Below are 20,337 nucleotides of genomic sequence, written 5' to 3' on the forward strand. Positions count from 1 at the left end.
GTTCGAATCCAGCTTGGGGGATGAAGAGCTTCGCCTCCTTTTAAAATATAAAGTAGGGCTTGCAGGAGAAGTTGTGTGGCTAAATTAAAGAGCAAGTACCTGGTAATTGTGAAATAGTACTCTCTCTCTCTCTCTCTCTCTCTCTCTCTCTCTCTCTCTCTCTCTCTCTCTCTCTCTCTCTCAAATGACGACGCATAATGGCGATTTTGAGATTTATCTGAAAATAAAACCTTTTACCGAAGAAGCTTTAAAAAGTTTAATTTTTCTTCTAGAGAGGTAGAATTACTAAAGCACCATCGCAGTGTCATGTGACTCATCTCACCCCGACCTCCAGTTGATGTTTATCTAGAAATACGTTCTCAGGACGAAAAAACACCGCAACCATAGACTAACAATGAGAGTTCCTCTGCCAACTGCACCACAAACCCCCTACTGATGGAGATGTTGACTGATTACAGCTGCCAAGGGTGGACGTTGGGGCAGGGTCACGCATCCTCATGCCAAGGGAACAAGTGAGATATTGGGAACATTAAACATAAAAATCAGAATTGTCGTAAAAACTGGGGATTTAGGTAAATGAAGAATTTTCACAAGTTTTGACTTAAACAGGGAATTGTACAATTTTTTCTGGTGTTAGAAATCGTCAGAGACGACCTGGCAGAAGGTATGTTTCCTTTGGCAATGATGGAGTTTACCAAAATGCAGTTCAGTGCACCAAAGTTGCTTATTTGAAGCATGGCATGACAAGGTCCAAAGGGAAGGAGGAAAGAGACACTTAATCCTAGGTTTGGCTCTCGTTACAAAAGACAACTAAAAACTCTTTCTCCTTAAAGCTAAATCGGATCTTTCTCTCCTTGATAATAAAATCTATTTCTTTATAAACTCGACTAAAATGAATTCTACTTCTGTATCTTCAGCTTTCGTCTACTTCATTATGGAGTCGATGTTTCCCATGAACACTCTAGATACCCCTCATCGTGTTAATATATGTGTATTTACTCATTTACATTGACTCCCTATTGAGGATGTGGTACCATATGGGTAAAACCTCCTGATTTCTCAGGAAGTCCTGAAGATTTAGGTTGCTAGCCACAACCCTTTTGTTTTTATAGCTTTTTGGCTATACCTGGGTTGATTGGGGGCCCCAAGGGCTGATTGCTCTTTGAAAAAGGTGGGGGGTGAGGTAGTCGCATCCCTAGACATTTATATATCATTACCACATTCATCTTGTGCAGCACACATCAATCTCTATCTACACAGAAGGCTATGCAGCAGTCTTGAGCAATCCTTCACAAACGCGCCAGTTATCTCTCTCTTGCACACACACTTGTGAATCCCAAATATAAGGGCCCTTCCTTTCATTTACATCTTTCAATACATCATCCCAACCATTCTTTTACCTTTTTCTCTTTGTATATCGCAGATCTTATGAATTTTACATTCTTTGTATATGACCAAACCTCCTAAAAAATTCTGATCAATACTTTACCCAACAAGAACCTTTTAACCCCTTCTATGAACTTCCATATTCCTCACCCAATCACTTCTTAAATCAGAAATATTCATTGCAGCCACTCCTCTCCCCCACCCTTTTTTTTTTCCATTCATCCACATTCAACAGCCACGCTTCATTTCTTTGTGTCTCATCTACTTACAGATCAAATTAAGATTTAAAATAAGAGTCCTATTGTTTACTATTACACACACTACTATTCGAAGAGTATTTACTATCAAAACATAATATATATCATAATAATCAACTGCAGTATTTACGTCATAGCATTATAATCTATTTTCATCACAGTAATTATCATGACATCTTGATATTTGCTAACAAAGTCATATTATTCAAGTTCGGTCATATATTTTCTATCATGGTTATAGCGGTCATGATCAGTCTATTTTCTATCATAGTCGGGTCATGTAATACCAGTTGTACTGCATTATTCGGTGTTATTGTAGTAATATTTACAATTAGCCAAATCACAATAGTTTGTTTGGCAAAGTAATACTAAAGGAAAATTGTCAATATAGAGAAACCTTAAATTATATCTTATATATAACCTTTGTAGAAATTTTGGAATAACGGAAGCTGGAATTATTAAATCTATTGAAGAATTTGTTGGAGATTAAACTTCAATATGAACCTATTAGATGGATGCACTAATACATAAGGGATACAACCCGATTTATAGAGGATAGAGCACCAGCTGTATATACAACACGCGAAAATTAACTTAACATGGATGAAACACAACATCAGCAGTAATGGATACAGAAAACCAGCAGAGACACAGAACAAACTGTACATAGATACAGAGGAGCATTAACTGTATAAAGACACAGTAGGACACTAACTGTTTAAATACTGAACATCAGCTGTAAATAGCCAAAATCAACCTTGAACTGTAGTAATTGTACAAAAACACAAATCAACATCAACTGCAAAAAGGTACAGAATATCAACTGCATTATTACACAATATCAACCGTAGATCGACAATTCAGAAAATCAACTGTACTTAAAGACAGAGTAGAACATTAACTGTACATAAGACAGAGTAGAACATTAATTGTACCAAGATACAGAGAATCATCAACTGCGTAGACCTAGAATATCAACCATAAGTAAACACAGAACAACAACTGCACAGACTCAAAATCATATTAACACCCCAAAGGTACAGATGAATATCAACCGGACAGACACAGAACATCAAATGTACATGGGCTAAATTCTTAGAGCATGGGTGTCAAAACTCTTACTATGTTGCCTTGTCAAACTTTACTGGACTTTTTTTCTCTATTTTCTATCGGCCAAATAGTAAAAAATAGCCGTTTGTTCACCATACACTAACTCGTCCTTTTGATTCCTAACTAACAAAAAGATAATAACATGAATACGTGGGTGGTAATTGTGATGATAATCACTAGGAAAAAAACATGCCTCTTTGTTACCCGAGACTCGGGAAGCCCCCCCCCCCAAAAAAAAAAAAAAAATTGAGATACTTTATATTATTTATAACTATACAAACTATCGTACTTTACTATAGGAGAGTGGATGACAGCAAAGCTAAAATACGGCAGTTAAAACTTTTTAAAAGGTGTAAACAACCTCTACCTGGTGTAGAGGAAAACCGACCCTCCCTAGTTCAATGTAACTTCACTTGGATTGAAGCCAGGACTTGCATTGGGGCTAGTGAGGGCATGAAAGTTTGAGTAAAGGACTCAATGTTGTAAAAATACAAATGATCTTAAAATTTTGTCATTTGTTCCTACACAACTACAAACCATCGTCCTTTATTATAAGAGAGTTGTCCTTAAAAGCAAGGTAGTCCCCATTCCAACTGGCTGGAAATCTAACCCTGGAACGTTCAGACTTAACAAAGAAAAATGGCTTAAGGCAGTCCTAAGCCTTTTTTTCAATACTAAGACTAAATGTTCCCTCACTACTAAGGAAGACTCTCCCATAATGAAGGACGAAGGTTTATATTCGTGTAAGAGTAAATGACAAAATTTTAAGGATCAATTGTATTTTTCTTAATAATACAAACCTGAGTACTTTACTCACACTTTCCCTCTCACCAACCTACACTTTGTGAACCAGAAGGTTTGTCTTGAACCAAGACCTCTTTGTGTTGTAAGCGGAGCATGTAGATAAGATGAACACTTTGAAGGCCAATCAATAAAGTAAGAAAGGTTTGCTTGGTGGCATTAAATTTCCCTCAAAAGAAATGAGAGAAAAGATTCTAAAGTATCTACACACTTGGATGCTGAAAGCAAAATGAGGATAGCATACGTACCTTAGATAAAGTTCAGCTGGAGAGTCTTCCGAGGAGGTACCCAAGGGAGGGGCTCTTCACTTTTCACCCCAGACTTAATCAAGCTTAGCCCTTGATCTTCAAATACTAGTCCAGTAAAAGAGCCAAGGTAACTAAACCACCTGTTGAGTAGCAACAACAGGCCTCAGGGTGATTGTATCCATGGACCAGTGGGTAGTGAAATTGGTCCGTCATTTCCAGACCCCTACCCTAAGTACCTGTGCCACAGAGAAGTTCTTTTTGAAGTTTCAAGAGGCAGTAGCACCTCTGAAATGGTGGGCTTTCACCAGAGTTCCTTTTCTTGAAGGAGACATTAAAGAATGGGAAATCACTTCCTAAGCCGGCTCTCATGAAAATCATATCTGAGAGAGGAGATGCTGAATAACCTTCATGTGTGAAGATACAGGGAATCCACGACACCATGGGAAATCCTGATGTGGGGCTGCTGTAGATGTGGGGATTCACTCAGGATCTCTGATAAAAGGTGAAGTAGGTCTGGATACCACTTCTAGTGTGACCACATTGGAGCTGTCAGTGTCATGACAAGATTGGGTGTTTCCCTTACTCTCTTGAGTACCTTTCTTGGTGAACAGAACGGTGGAAAAGCATGTGTCGAGGCCATCCCACGGGTACCAAAACATGTCCTCGAATGCTGCTGAAGGATCTCGAAATGGGGAGCAGTACACAAGTAACTTTGCATTTAGAGATGTTGCTAATAGGTCATTGGTCAGAGAACCCTAAAAAGTTATTACTCTAGTCGCTATCTTAGGACCATTCTCCACCAATGATTTGAATCCTCCTGCTCAAGTGATCCTCTAATACATTCCTTTTGCCTGAAATGAAGCGGGCCAAGAGAAGAACTGTGTTGTCTTTCCCCATTCCAGGGTCTTCACTGTGATTTGTCACAGGCATTGAGACACCGTCGCCCACCCCCCCCCCACCCCATTTGCAGATGTAGGATACCATGGTAGTGTTGTTGCTCATCAACACCACAGTGTCTCCTTGAAAAAAGAGGGTAAAACTGTTGTAGAGCTGATCAGGCTGTTTTTAATCTCTACACAATGATGTGCTCCAGACGTTCCAAAGCTGACCAACTTCCCGAGACCATGTGTTGGTCAAGATGGGCTCCCCATCCTTTGGACAATACATCAGTGAAGTGTCTGAATTCAGGAAGGGAGGACGGCAGAGGACAGCCTTTCCTGAGGATTGCTTGACTCAGCCACCAGAGGAGATTCTTCTTGAAGCTCGTTCTAACAGGAACTAGACTTGAGGATTGTCCCAATGTTGGGACTATGATGACTTGAGGTCCTACTGAAAGTTCTTCATGAATAGTCTTCCTCTGGGAACCAGGTGCTCTAAGGAAGCCAAATGACTAAGAAACCTGTCACTGGAGAGCCGGAAACCAGGAGCGCCGAAGGAAAGGGAGAGCAACCTGCTGCAGTTTAAAAATCCTTTAGAAAATCGATCCCCATTCCCAAGTACACTACTCCTAAATTATCAAAACTTCCATGTCCTGACAAAACTTGAGAACCTTGTCCCGATGATCTAAAAGTACCTCCCATGAATTTGCAAGGATTAGCCAGTTGTCTGCAAGCAAATCCAATTGACATGGGCTCAGTGACACCAGTTGAAAGATCCTTGAGTAATCCTGTAGGGCTGTTGATAGGCCAAAGCAGAGGACCTTGAACTGGAACACCTTGTTGTCTACAACCACCTGAAGATATTTCCTGGATGCTGAAAGTAGGAGTCTTTCAGGTTCCCAGGTCTGACGACTTGGATGACCATACCCGCTATCTCCATCTTGAATGGAGTCTGCTTGTTGTAGAGGTTCAGGGCTGAGAGGTCCATGACCAGTCTCCAGAAGCCTTCTCGAGAAAGAGTCGACTGTGGAAGCCGAGGGACCCGTCCTGGACCCCCAGCAGGCCACCCTTGTCGATCATCTTGCTGTAGAGCTTGATGCTTCATAGATCCTTGACGATAGGATGACAAATTCGTCGGAGGAATTAGAGGAGGGGGGGTTGTTGTTGTTGAATGGGAGGAGGTATCCGGACTAGAGGACATGGATGGTCTAGTCCTCTGCCCAGTGAAACCACCACTACCTCCAATTCTTCTGAAGGCATCCACTCATGGTTCTGACTCTGATAGGATGGAAAGGACATAGAGGGGTTTTTGAGGACAGAATGAGCTTATGAAGGTCCTTTCTCAAATGGTCTTCTAGTCCGAGATCCTTGTCCTGACGTTCTGGCCTGACCCGAGGTGGAAGGCTGGGATTGCTTATAAGAGACCTCCCTCTGCATCACCGAATCTAGAGTCTTCTTCCTCCAGTTCTCAGTTGCAATGTCTTCTAGCAGAAAGAGGGAGGAATGGTCCAACCATGCATTCCTGACATCTAGAAGCTCCAGTTTCAGATTCTCTAGTGAAGCCTAGTCACAATACTTGAGCACCCAATTAGCCCACTAACTGGCTCCCGGAAACAAGGTACTCCCCTGCCCTGGCTCCGATAAACATTAGATCCTTTAAGACTTTCTTCTTAGGATCAGAGAGATGTCCGACCATGCAAGACCAGTTGCCTATCTATGATGCTGCATTGCACTGCGCTCATTGCTATGAATTCTACATTCACTGCTTCCGACTAAGAGAAGGGAACAGAGGGCAGTCTGTCCAACAAACACCATGACATAAACTTGGCTACTGCTGGATCCAGGAGTAGAGGAGATGGCTTTGCTTTCAAGATTCTCACAATATTTTTTCTGCTTCAGCAGAGGAATTGGTATCAGGTGAGAGGATCTCCCAAATTCCAGAAATTCCTTTCCTTTATTACCTAAAGATTATAAAGATTAGTGAATGGCGAGAATAACGAGAAGCTTATTATTTAAGCTTGCACACACATCCTTGGCCATGGTTGTCAATGGTCTAGCGCTGGCTAGGTAAACAACAAAGGAGGTCGATAACTGCTCTCCTACCCCTAAGAGAGATCAATAAAGATTCCCTAATAGCATTCATAGAGCGAATTATTCAAAGAACCTTGAAAGGTTGATTCAGACTCCCCTTCAGTCAGGGAGTCTTGGATCCGACTGGAGATAGAAGAACACTTCCTCACTCGTCAGAAACCACCTCTAGCAGGAAATCCTCAAGGAGGAGTAGGTTGGTCCCTCTTCCTGCTGCATTGTCTGGGTAGTGGATTTTTCTTGTCAGGTCTGGAGAAGACCAAGGAGAAGCAGGATTGGCAGCAACAGGTTGGATGGGTCCTGAACCCCCTCTGGCAGGAAAATGTCCACAAAATCTAACTCTTGCAGAAAAAAATATGTATTCTCAACGAAGTCTTGAATGAGTGAGTCTCCAAACCATCTGGAGAAGCAGAACATGAAGGTATCTTACCATTTCCCGATGCTTCCCCTCTTGCAGGAAAAGTCTTCGTCCCTGAAGCGTGGTGAGCTCATTTGGGCAAAGGCTGAAGATTTGAAGAGATGGAGTCCTGACAAGATGGGCACTTGGAGCGAGAGCTTTGTGTCCGCTCATGACAAGATGACGGGAAATGACCAGTCTTCTGCTGAAGAACTTCCTCAAAAATATGGAGAAGATCTCGATCGCTTTGATGTATGCCTAGATGCAGAGCGTGGAGAAGAGGTGTGAGGATAGATAGTTTGAATGAGAAGTATAACTGGAGCCTGAGAGCAAAGCACGACCGGAACGCAGGGACGAAGAGTTTCGAGCACGAGGCAAAGCATACCTGGAGCTTGCAGCAAAGTGTGCCTGGAGCTCGAGGCGAAGTGTGACTGGAGCTCGAGGCAAAGCGTGCCTGGAGCGCGAGGCGAAGCTCACCTGGAGCAAGAAGGCAAAGCATGACTGGAGCGAGACGATGAAGCATGACTGGAGTAGGAAGGAGACAAGCACCTGGAACACAATAAAGAAGCACGACTGGAGAGTGAAAACAAATCATGTCTAGAGCATAAGGGTGAAGAGCTCTGGAATGTGAAGGGGAGGCTCAAGCAGAGCTCGAAGAAGCAAGATTGCAGTGTGAAGGCAAAACCAATCTGTAGCGCCAGGAAGGAAGCATCTGGAGCATGAAGGAGAATATAGCCTAGAGCGTGAAGGAGAGGAGCACGAAGAAGAGTAATGGCTTGACTCCGTGGAGTTGCACCTGGGTACGCAATCCTGATCTTTCTGACGGGGCGACAACTTCCCAGGGGGAGCAAGAGACTCAGGGAAGAGCATTTAGCTGATGATCTCGGAAGAGACGAAGGTGATACAGGATCGCGAGGCGAGCACAACCCAGCTCTCCTAGAAGTTCACAAAAAATAACTAGAGAGAGAGCGTTCCTTGCACGGTGAAGGGCTAACAGAACCTCTATGTCCAGAAGGTCTAGTGGGCAAAGATCTATAACACCTATGGGAGGATGGTCCAAGATCTCTCTCTGGAGATGTGATATCATGCCAAAGCTAAGGAACAGCCTGGCTGGAAGGCTCTGGAAACCTACAAGGTCCCACAGAGGAACCCCTCAAAGGATGAAGAACGGGGCAAGTCCTGCAGATGCACATGCAACCGAAGGGGAAGCCTGCTGACGAGAAAACATCACTGGTCTAATGACATCTTCCTATCCTTGAGGAACTGTAGAAGCCTCTCCTCCGAAGAGGGATCACCGATGCCCAGGGAAGGCTACACCAAACAAAAAGCATTAGCTCTCTGATAGAAAGAAGGTAAATCTCCCAGAAGAGGAGGTGCCATAGACTCTCTAGGGGGAAACTGCAGGGTTTCTATGGCCTTTGGACTTGTCCAAGAGTTAACAGACCATCACTATTGCTCAAACGCCCTACGGAGGCAGTCACTATGGAATAGTCTGAAGTTCTGAAAGAAGAAAAGGAAGCCTGGGGCTTCTTAGAGTTCAAGGATGACCCTGAAGGCAAAGAATCCCTTTTGGCCGCCGCCTTCTTCCTTCTGATAAACAAAACCCCATGAGAGGATAGCTACTTCCTACATGGCAAGGCCTCTGAGTATACATCTCTGCACGACAAGCACAGCCTATGAGGGTCCACTTCAACACTACTTGTGAAGGTACCGCAAGACTTGGGCAGCACTCCAGGTCCTGTTAGCAAGGATTGGGCAGCACAACAGGACATGTCCACATGATGAGTAGAAGCAGCATACACAAACAAGCAGAAACTGACAAAGTTTTCCAAGGAATGAGGAACAAGTTCACTCTCTGATGGCTGAATTCCGAGTGAGGTTTATATTTGTATAGGAACAAATACCTGAGAAGATTGTGTATGACAAGTAAAGAAAATCTGAAAAAGCATCACCCACAAAATTAGTTTTTCGATAAAACGGGTGAATGTCTAAATTGTGGTACAGAAAAATTCAGTCGTAAATGTTGTCCCTTTCTTTAGGTAACAATGATCTGAAGAACAATTCACTAATGTACACTTTGCACTTACAAGATAAGCCTTAGAGTGTTCGGTAATTCTTCATGTACCATACAAATTGCACTCACCAAATAAGCCTCCAGAAGGCTTTGTAAATCTTCATGTCAGCTATTTCACAAGCTCAGTAACTGAGAAGGACTCACACTATAATTAACAACGCATAAATTTGTCATCTCGAGAAAACAGATAACTGAAGCACTTTGAAACTGCCAAAGTAGTTATGAAAGACTCCTACAATGAACTGAAAAAAAAAAAAAGGTGTGCTCCCTGAATACATTCCCAATCCAGCTGACAACAACTGCTATCATCAATCAAACCAGTCACATACTGTAGGCACATTGGAACACCTGGCTAAATAGCTCACACTTGTGGAGTCCAATATTCCCTTCTCAATGGAGTGACAGTCAGTTTTCAGCATTGTTGCAAGCCTCGGTTAATCAAGGAACAGTCACAAAGGATCCAAAGTCATAATTGATTCCATGTTTTATGTCTGTCTGATTAATTAGTCAGAATCCTAATACTTATTCTCTTTCTTTTGAAATATTTACTAACTATTGTCTTATCCTCTCGTCATTTATAGGTCACATTAACACTGTTCTTTATCTAGGGTTTGAAGGTCTTTTTTTAAAAACATGGTAATTTGTCTTATAATGCACCTTTCTTTCCAGAAATCATAATCTTTATTGTCCTCAAGGTGTGTGTTCACAAACCACACTTTGGTCTTTTCTAGTCTATCTACCATTTCATATTATAAAGAGCAATGTAGGCAGATATGTATAACCATCCATAACACTAAAACAGCAGCTACCATATAGAGATTATGACACTACACAATTCCAGAACACAAACACATTTCCGATAATTATGAAACAAAAAACTAATATTTTCAGAGGAGCAACAGCTGAGCTGAATAAAATAATGGAAAATAAATTTAAGTTGTATGCTTTAAACATTCTAGGAAAAAACTACTAAATAATTTAAACTTATGCTCTCACTTTTCCCATTTCGACTTTTCTGGAGAGGCTAAAAAGAATATTTAGACTGTTATACTCTTTCCATTCTCATTACTAGAATATTTTACTTTTCCACTGATATTCAAGTATCACTATGTTGAGGTTTTGAACTCGGTTGTGCCCTTCCTTTCATAACATATTAATAATAAAAAGTTTGTATATTAAACTAAAAGGGACAAGACCAAGAAACTTCTGAAGATACACCTTCACTCTGAAAATGTATATTTAGATTGCATAATCGAGATGAAGTGGGAATTGCATGACTGTGTCAAGGATGAATAATCACATCCCTTTTCAAAAGGTTCATTTCCCCCTAAAAACAATAGTTACATCTACAGTAATTCTCTCACAAACTCTTTTATCACTTGCTGCTAGTTATAAGGTCAATTTTCAGTGATCAGTTCCTAGAGTGGAAAATTTCCAAAGTTTCAACATAAAAATCATAGCACAAGCAAACTTATACTCTTTTTCTTGCACTCAGTGTCTTGTGGAAAATATAATAAGCCTCCATCTCCCACTAAACAATTCTAAATTTCTTTCTACTCTATACTCACCCATGAGCCCATTTATTCAATGACATTTCATCCATGTTATTCTTACTTTCCTTGTCATTCTGATCAGGTTATCCTCCAACGGATTTATGAAAATGGCATTACAGTACAGCATTATGAAAAATAAATTATTATTTTAGCATAACCTAATTAAGTACGGTTAATTCACAACCTCTTCTATTGATATTGTATGTTCTAAAGTCTTTCATTCAGAAAGATATCTATAATTCATTAATGCATAAAAATTTCTATTCTGTCCAACAGCTTTTTCCCCTTCACTCCTTAAATTATCTCAAGTTTAGCATGAATATTAAAATTGACAGGATAAGAATTCATCATGGATGACCTATGTGGTAACGTCCTTGACTGGTAATCGCCAGACGGGGGTTCGACTCCCGCTTAAATTCATTAGTTCCTTTGGTCGCTGAAACCTCATCACCTTTGTGAGCTAGGGATGGGGATTTGGAGGACCCTATAGGTCTATCTGCTGAGTCATCAGCGGCCATTGCTTCGCCTTCCCTGGTCCTAGCTAAGGTGGAGAGGGAGATTGAGCTCTGACAATATGTATATCTGGTCAGTCTCAAGGGCATTATGGCCTGCTTGCTAGGGCAACATCCCATCATGAGCGCCTCTAGATTTATGAATAGAGTAAAATTTTCCATCATGGAATAGAGTCCAGAAAGATATCAATCTTCATTTTCATAGGACTTGAAAAATTGTTTGTTAATCACTATGTTTCTATTGCTAGCTGACAGTAAAGGCCAGAAATAAAACTATAAATTATACTCGAGATCAGTTAATCAAGTAAAATGCCCACCACATCGTCTACCCTTAAAGTATTAATGATTCCCATGACCTTGTTTGATAAAAACGGTCTAGTCTCCTGAAAGAATTTTCAAGTGGCATTAGGATGATTAGGGACATAAAAGTCTCGACACTTGCATAAAGTGCCTATGGTTCAGAGTTGTCCAAACGAGGGAAGTAATTCTCTTATGTTGAATAGATGAGTCCTTATAAGATGTTGTCCTCGAAAGGCTTTAGTCACTGTCCACCAGGTACAGGTATAGGATTCAACCAATTTGTATTCATAGTACAATTAAATGAATCTTGGAGCAGTCTATAATTTAAACAGTAGAGATAAATTTACAAGTATAGTGGTCATAAGAGATAAAGATAGTGCTATGCTTCATAAAACTAGTTTTTGTTCCAATGTATATTATATTCATATGTCTTTTTAATTAGGTTTTCCCAGCTATTAATCACGAGCAAAATTCCACACTAAATATTCTCTCCAGGCAGTACAAACCTACAAGTTCCTACAACTAAACTGTCTCTTGTCTTTGGCAGATAAATTATTCAACAGAATTAACCCATCCAGACATATATCAACAACACTGCACACCCAGCTGCATTTGATTATAACCACACTCATTGAACTAACCTAGGCTATCTGAACTCCTTCACACACTTTTCCTTCCCCTAGACTACCCTATATCTCTAACAAACAAGATGTAACCACCAACCCTTACACTTACATTAAATATCTCATCTATCTCTTTCAAAATTTAAACACTTTATATTTATCTCATTGAAGTCTATACAACCTGAATACAGGGTATGAGACGATGGGGTTATTTTCATACCAAGCTTAAATGTCAGAATGCTACTGCTTAAGTTCCTAGAAATTAACTAAAGTGGAAGTGTGATTGCTGCAAATTTTACAAGAGGCTTATCCCCATTCAGATGGTATCACTACCAACCAAGGGAACCTTGCTGCTGCACTGAATATTCAATTACACTGGAACAAGATGACTTAATATTGCAGTCCCCTGGCAGTTTAAAAGGTACCCAATCATGGACCATGTAAGACAACCTTTCCTCCTTATTTCATAAACAACACCTTAGCTTAATCGCATAAGTGCAAGTATCGAAAGTGGTATGAACGATTCAGAATATAGAGCAGCTGTCAAGGAAAGATGTCGAAATGAAGGTTACATAACACAGGCCTGTAGAAAGAACCAAGATTGTATGATTGGCCCTGATTTTCGTGCTGCCTTTGACCATGTTAATAACGTGACACTTCTTTTCAAAATCAAACAGTTTTGAGCAGGTGGGTCTTTTCTTAACATAATTATTGAACTCTAAAGTAATACATTGCAAAGAGTAGGCTAGTTGTTGATGGGCACCATGTTAAGTATAGAATTGTAATCCTTTGGTGTCCCACTGTATTTGGTGTTCCTCAGTAAAGTTCTAGGCCCATTACTTTCATACTAAATACACATATGTGGCTTGTCCTAAAACATGTTCGTTGCATATGCAAATGATGCTACTCTCTTTATCTCAATTCCATTTCTGGGGTTGCAGACTCCTCTAACAGAGATCCGGCTAAATTAGTGTAAGATGCAAATTATGGGGCATGAAGTTGAACCCTAACAAAACTCAAAGTATGGCTAAGTCGAAGACAGTGGCTCCTTAACATCCAGATCTGTGTAATCACAATGATTCTTAAACAATATAAAACTACTTTAAAAATTTTAGGTGTGATTCTTGATTGAAAACATACTTTTGAGAAACACGTCAGTTTTTTCTTCAACTGCATAAAAAATTGCTTTTTGATGACCAGTATTTCCTGCAGAAATGTTTTAATTCTTTCATTCTACCTTGTTTCAGTATTAATCTCCTGTCTGGTCTAAACCTGCTGACTCTCATCTTAATTTGTTGGACAAAATCTGACTGTCTATCAAATTTAGTTTTCCCGATTTTATCGTTAATCTTTGACACCAACGTTCAGTTATTTCTTTGAGCAGGTTGCACAAGATTTTTCCTAATTCTGATCATCTTTAGCATTCAGACCTTCCCAGATTGTACTATCCTGTATTAGGCATGCAGTTAATTCTGAAAGTCTTGCTTTCTCCATCATAAAGCTCCACACTACATAGTATTAAAGAAGTATTATTCCAACCATGACCAGATTGTGGAACGATCCCCTAATCAGGCAAATGAATCCATGTAACTTCAGAGGTTCAAACTTGCAGTGAATGTTTTTGTATTGAACAGATTTGTAGGTTGGCCAGGGAACACGCCACCCGTTGAGATACTAAGCTAGAGTGTTATGAGATCCTCTGACTGCCCAGATAGTATTACATTCTCTCTGGTTACAGTTCATTTTCCTTTTGCCTACACACAACCACACACCGGATAGTTTGGCCTATTCTTCATACACCTGACAACACTGAGATTACCAAACGATTTCTCTTCACCCAAGGGGTTACTGCACTCTAATTGTTCAGTGGCCATTTGGTAAGGGTAGAACTCTTTAGCTATGGTAAGCAGCTCTTCTAGAAGGACACTCCCAAATCAAACCATTGTTCTCTAGTCTTGGGAAGTGCCATAGCCTCTGTACTATGTTCTTCCACTGTATTAAGTTAGACTTCTCTTGCTTGAGGGTACACTCGGCACACTATTCTATCTTATTTCTCTTCCTCTTATTCTGTTAATGCTTTTAGTTTAAATAAGTTAATGCTTTTATAGTTTAAATAAGATATTTATATTCTAATGTTAGTCTTCTTAAAATATTGCATTTTTCATTAAGTTTCCTTCCCTCACAGGGCTATTTTCCCTGTTGGAGCCCCTGGGCATAATAGCATCCTGCTTTTCCAACTATGGTTGTAGCCTAGCAAGTAATAATAATAATAATTGGATCTCTGTGTAGTTACGGCTGTATTTCCTTTGTCTTCACATACACTGAACTGTCACACCTTTTTTTTTCTAGATTCTCCTCTGTCCTCATACACCTAACAACACTGAGATTAACAAACAATTATTTTCCGCTCATAGGGTTAAATACGCACTGTAATTGTTCATTGGCTACTTTCCCCTTGAAGAGACTAGCTACGGTGACTAACTCTTCTAAAAGGATACTCCAAAATCAAACCATCGTTCTCTAATCCTGGGTAGTGGCATAGCCTTTGAACCATGCCTTCCACTGTTTTGGAATAGAGTTCTCTTGGGCACACTATTATATAGTATTTATCTTCTTGATTTTTGGCGTGTTTATATGTTATATATGAAAGATCTACTTTAATGATGTTACTGTTCTCAAAACATATTATTCTAATGGTTCATTACTTCTCTTGTAGTTTATTTTATTCCTTGTTTCCTTTCCTCACCTGGCTACTTGTCCCTGTTGGAACTCTTGTGCTTATAGCACCCTGCTTTTCCAACTATAGTTGTAACTTAGCTAATAACAATAATAATAATAGTAGTGGATTTTCTCTTCTTAGTTTACATAGGATATTTTTTTTAAATTGTTACAGATCTCAAGATATTTCATATTCTTGTGCATTACTTCTCAAATAGTTTCTTTCCTTATTTCTTTTCCGCAATGTGCTATTTTCGTCGTTGGAGCCCCTGGGCTTGTAGCACCCTGCTTTTCCAACTATTGCTGTAGCTTAGGTGGTAATAATAATAATCTGAATTATAGATGTCAATTTTACGTAGGTTTTCATTCCTGTCTTTTATGTGTATTCATATAAAGATATCACAGAATTCTTATTAGCAAGAACAGGCAACTGACATACAGATACTAACATCTGATCACGTGACATGCTCCATGTTTGATAGGCCTTGGAAAAATCATCATAACATCTGTAGCGTTAAAGCTACCCCTCTTTCTTTCTCATCAAAAATCATTACCATTGTCCTAATTTGTTCATATGAATTCGTCTTTGGTATTAATACAAATTCATTGACTGACCTGTTTCCTTTTGTTCAAATGTTCATAATAAAATTATTATTATTATTACTCAAGAACATTGCCAATGGCATAATTATTCTCTTCATCATCATCACTATCCTGAATTTCATCTCCATAGTTACATCATAATTTTCATCTACATCATCAATCCACTGATATGAAAAAAGGCTTAAACTGCGGTAAGATGGCGGCGAGAGACAGTTTCTTTTGTTTTAAAAGCTCTATCTATAATTCTCCAATGTTCTATAATCTCCTCAAGGTGTTATTCACACAACCAACCCTTTTTTATTATCGGCCGCAAAGTAAATTTATAATGAAATTTCACAGCTCAATTTGTAGCATACACATCAAATGAAAAAAACAAAACAAAAAAAAAGTTGGAATTCCTATAAACTTAGAGGTCATTAGGACCGCCAGAACTTGTCTGTGGAGCTCACATCCCACGGACAACTCCCCTAGATGAGCCTAGGGTTGCACGACTGTGCTGCTGTCTTATCCGAAAGTATCATTATCAGAATGGGTAATCTCCTATCGAAACCGGTCAATTGTTCTTATCTTAGATACAGTCGGATAGGAAAATGAGTATTTGTCATACAAAAAAAGCAAGAGATTTTGATAAGGGATAAGAAAAAAAAAAGACGTAAAGGAGGGACATGTCCAACATCGATTGCAGTGTACGGAAATGACGATTGTCAGTTAATTATTATTATTCTCTCCTCTCTCTCTCTCTCTCTCTCTCTCTCTCTCTCTCTCTCTCTCTCTCTCTCTCTCTCTCTCTCTCTCTCTTCAAATCACTAATGATTTAGAGAAACCATCACACTTCGTGTTGCCATAGTCACGAAACCGGCACAAACGGGTAAGACAATTAAAACAGTAAGATGAAAATATCTCTGAGCAAACAACTATAGATAAATTAATAAATAAAAACAACTTAACAAGCATTAATAAACTTAGGATACTTGGCTACTGTACAACTCAAAAGCCACAATTTTGCGAAAGATAAATAATAGTTTCTAAGTAGGTTGGATTATACAACGATTAGGTTCGAAAACATTTTACTAATGGTTGACGCACAAAAGTAATAACTAAATTAAAGGTATAACGTATAACATAATAGGAAACTAAGTAAACAAACGGAAGGCAGACGAAGGGTACAATTATTTTTTAGTTATCGTACACAACCCACAGGCATCAGTGTTGAGGTTCCAATATTATTTCTGAGCGATAACACTATCTGATAAGATTAATATTCTCTCAACGCTTACTATTTCTCAGATGTATCCCACGCATAACAAATGTTCATAATACTCTTCTAAAAAGCAAAAGTCACATTAACACGATACAGTACAAAAAACATTTAAATAAACAAAAACACGAAAAAGGATATAACCTTGATTTTTTGTGTGGTGCGGTGTGCTCTATCGTAGGCTGGTTGCTGCTTGCCTCATGAGGGTATAAATGCCCAACAATTCCTTCGAAAAACAGTAGTTTCCATACGTCTCAGAAGAAGTAACAAATTCACAGTTAGAACTCATTAAAATAGTAATATAGTAACGTCGACGACCATCGGTTCGCAAAGCACATTCACTAAAGCTTCCATCTTTCATTTCAATAAAAACACTAAATTTTGTTTGATTGAATACCACGTGACTGACTGACTATTCAGCATCTCCAAGCATTAGATCATCACCAACGCAGAGTAGTTCGCTTTATCCACTAACTACACCTGAAGGGAATTATCCACTCGCATTCCTGATGACATGTCCCTAAAAATGGGGACAACACGAAAAGTTCAAAAGAACACTTCATCAATGCAACGATAAAAAACTCAGTCAGCCTTGTAGCGCGACTCCTCTTCTTTACCACAACTTGTCAACTAATGCCAACGTGTATGCTGGTCTCGCCGGGTTTATACGTACCGACCTGCAGCTCGTGAAGATTCAATTATGCGAGCAATAAAGTTCGCGCCTAGACATTTGGCGAGGTTTTAAATACATGTCGCGGTGGAACGATTTCGAGGGTGGAATAACATGGAATGAGAGATGTTTAGGAAAGTATATTACTGTTTACACAAAAACAGAGGCCAAGGGATGACGGAGGGGAGAATCGTGTCCGGAATATTGAACTAGGACGAGCAAAAACAAACAAAATGGCTATAAGAAAAGGACAATACAAACACACACATACGTATACGCACGCCTCTGGCATTTTACAAGGCATCCGCTGAGCAGACGGCGACCGGGGTTCTCTCTGCCTATCACCTCCGTACCCCCAACTCTTCCAATGGAAGTTATCAACCCCACTCAACTCCCGAACACCGGCGTGCAATGGTGTTCCCAAACAATTGGCCCAATAGAGAACTTGTCCTTTTTTATCATTCTAATTATGCTATTCGAGATATTGCACACACACGCACATCGAGAAGCAGTGTACGAGTGTGTGATAACAAATAGATAAGCATCGTCTTAATTGGGAGGCTGTAGCAACACTACGAGATAAAACTTTTCGTTATATTCAACAACATGAATGGCGAGTGATAATGACAAAAAACTCAAACGTTAATTTGATTTTCATTTTCTGGAATTATGATACTCGCCGTTACATTTTCCATCGAGTACAACGTATAATATTGCCTCTAGGGTACTGTCGTTGTCATAATCTCACTACACAGCCAAACCACGTCAACATATTCTTGATTTTCATCTTTTTTATTTCACGCACATTGAAATTAATCACGTTATACGCCATCACATACACTAGAAAAAAAAAACTATCAATTTCCTTTCATAATCGTTCACTCAATTAGATGGTTTTACTTTCTGCCTAGCTAGATTACAAACCTAAGGGCTCCAACAAGGAAAATAGCCCAGTGAGGAAAAGAAATCAACTATATATGAGAGGTAATTGATAAAGAATATAAAATATCTTAAGATCAGTAACAACGTTAAAATGGATATGTCATCTAACCATGAAGACGGACTAACGTCAGCCTGTTCAACATGAAAATATTCGCTGCAAATTTGAACTTCTAAGTTCCACCGATACCAGGAAGACCAATCCACAATCTGGTCACATCTGTATTAAAACTACAAGAATACTGTGTAGTATTGAGCCTTATGATGGAGACGGCAGCACCGTTAGAATTGACAGCATACCTAGTACTACGTACAGGATGGTACAGCCTGGGAAGATCAGAATGCAAAGGATGGTCAGAATCATGAAAAAAAAAAAAGTTATGTAACATGCATAAAGAACTAGCTAAACGATGGTGCCAGGGATTAGTATCTAGAATCGGAATAAGAAATTTAATAGAGAGTAAGTTTTGTCCATAAATTAAAATGAGAGTCAGCAGCGGAAGACCTGACAGAAGAACAATACAGAATTAAAGAATTCAAACATATATAATTTTCCGTGTAGTTGAAGAACAAACAACAATTAATATGCGTTCAACAATTACATACAATTTCCCATTTGAGATGGTTTGATCGGAATGAAAAGGACAGACCCATATATATATATATATATATATATATATATATATATATATATATATATATATATATATATATATATATATATGTGTGTGTGTGTGTGTGTGTGTGTGTGTGTGCGTGTAAAGAGAGAGAGAGAGAGTGGAGATACCTTAACATGGGGAAAGGGTTTGCGTATCGCCATAGCTGTACTATCTAGGGCCACCCTTACTAGGTTGGTTTGCTTAGAGCAATCAGACCAAAATCTACCATCATCACCAATCCGCACTGGCCAGCATGGTGATGAAAAATGGCATGCCTGGGGCCTTTGTACTGCAGTGGACTGGGAACAGTTGCATTTGTTGTGATTGATTGATTGATTGATTATGAGTTATCTGGAATCCTGTGCATTTTTTGTGTATATACACCTGTGTGCGTGTGTGTGTAAACTGTAGCATTGTGATTACAATTCAAAATGTACGACACTTCATGGAAATTTAAATTTGTTTCCATGTGACAAAAAAATGTGATTTTCAAAGTCGCAAGACATCTGTATAAAACGTATCTTATAAAAAGCCTTGGCATTCAAAGACCGGTTGAACCATTATTTTCCCGAATTTTGTGAAGGATTCTGAGAACCACAAAGATCCTCCCAGAGTCTGGTCGCACCTAAATCTACCTACTTTTTTTTTCCCGAACTTTATTTTTCGAATATTCTATGAACAACCCTTCCCACTGGTTCTATCCGAATTTGGATGGTAAGGAACGTGACTTGGAAAGGATATTAGCTCGATCAGAGAGATGCTAAGAACGTTTACGACGTCAAGTTTGCTATTGCGTGACCTAGACTATTATGTGACCTAGACCGAAGGTTGTTATTGTGTGACCTAGACCGACGCGTGTTATTGTGTTACCTAGATCGACGATTGTTATTGCATGACCTAGAGTCCGAGACCGTTTTCACAGCATCAGCAGACACAACAAATGGGTCATTGCCCTTTAAATGATACTTGAAGGGATAGATGAGGACCTTCTGTGTGAGGTGGAATTCCTTGAGATTTTTTAGTGGCGTGCAGAAAGGGAAAGATGTGATTTTCTTAAGGTTGCGAAAACTTGCTTTTTTTGGGGGGGGGGGTGATTGGGGTAATGATTTTCTTGAATACATTTGGGGCATTGAGAAAAAAAAATAAGGAAAATAGAAAGTCATGACCGACATAAAGTTTCAGACACGGGGAGGTACATCTAGCCTATGAAAGAGCTACATTTCTTTTCACATTGGTCAGCCTATGCATTCTGTAATTTTTAAA

The 20,337-nt window shown here is 39.4% G+C and overlaps 1 protein-coding gene across 3 annotated transcripts in view; it reads right to left on the minus strand.

The window, feature by feature from the left end:
- Window positions 1–20,337, minus strand: part of LOC137657810 (streptococcal hemagglutinin-like) — a 144,622-nt gene that overhangs the window by 95,453 nt on the left and 28,832 nt on the right. Inside the window, exon 1 of one of the 3 annotated variants that reach the window (XM_068392338.1) lies at window positions 16,951–17,567. The exons of 1 other annotated variant lie outside the window; for it this stretch is intronic. The gene's annotated coding sequence lies outside the window, so the exon portion shown is untranslated. Of the gene's footprint in view, window positions 1–16,950; window positions 17,568–20,337 lie in introns of those variants that run through there. One more of the 3 variants, XM_068392335.1, reaches the window with a different exon arrangement.

The sequence above is a fragment of the Palaemon carinicauda genome, chromosome 18, assembly GCF_036898095.1.
Source record: "Palaemon carinicauda isolate YSFRI2023 chromosome 18, ASM3689809v2, whole genome shotgun sequence".
NCBI classification, from domain to species: domain Eukaryota; kingdom Metazoa; phylum Arthropoda; class Malacostraca; order Decapoda; family Palaemonidae; genus Palaemon; species Palaemon carinicauda.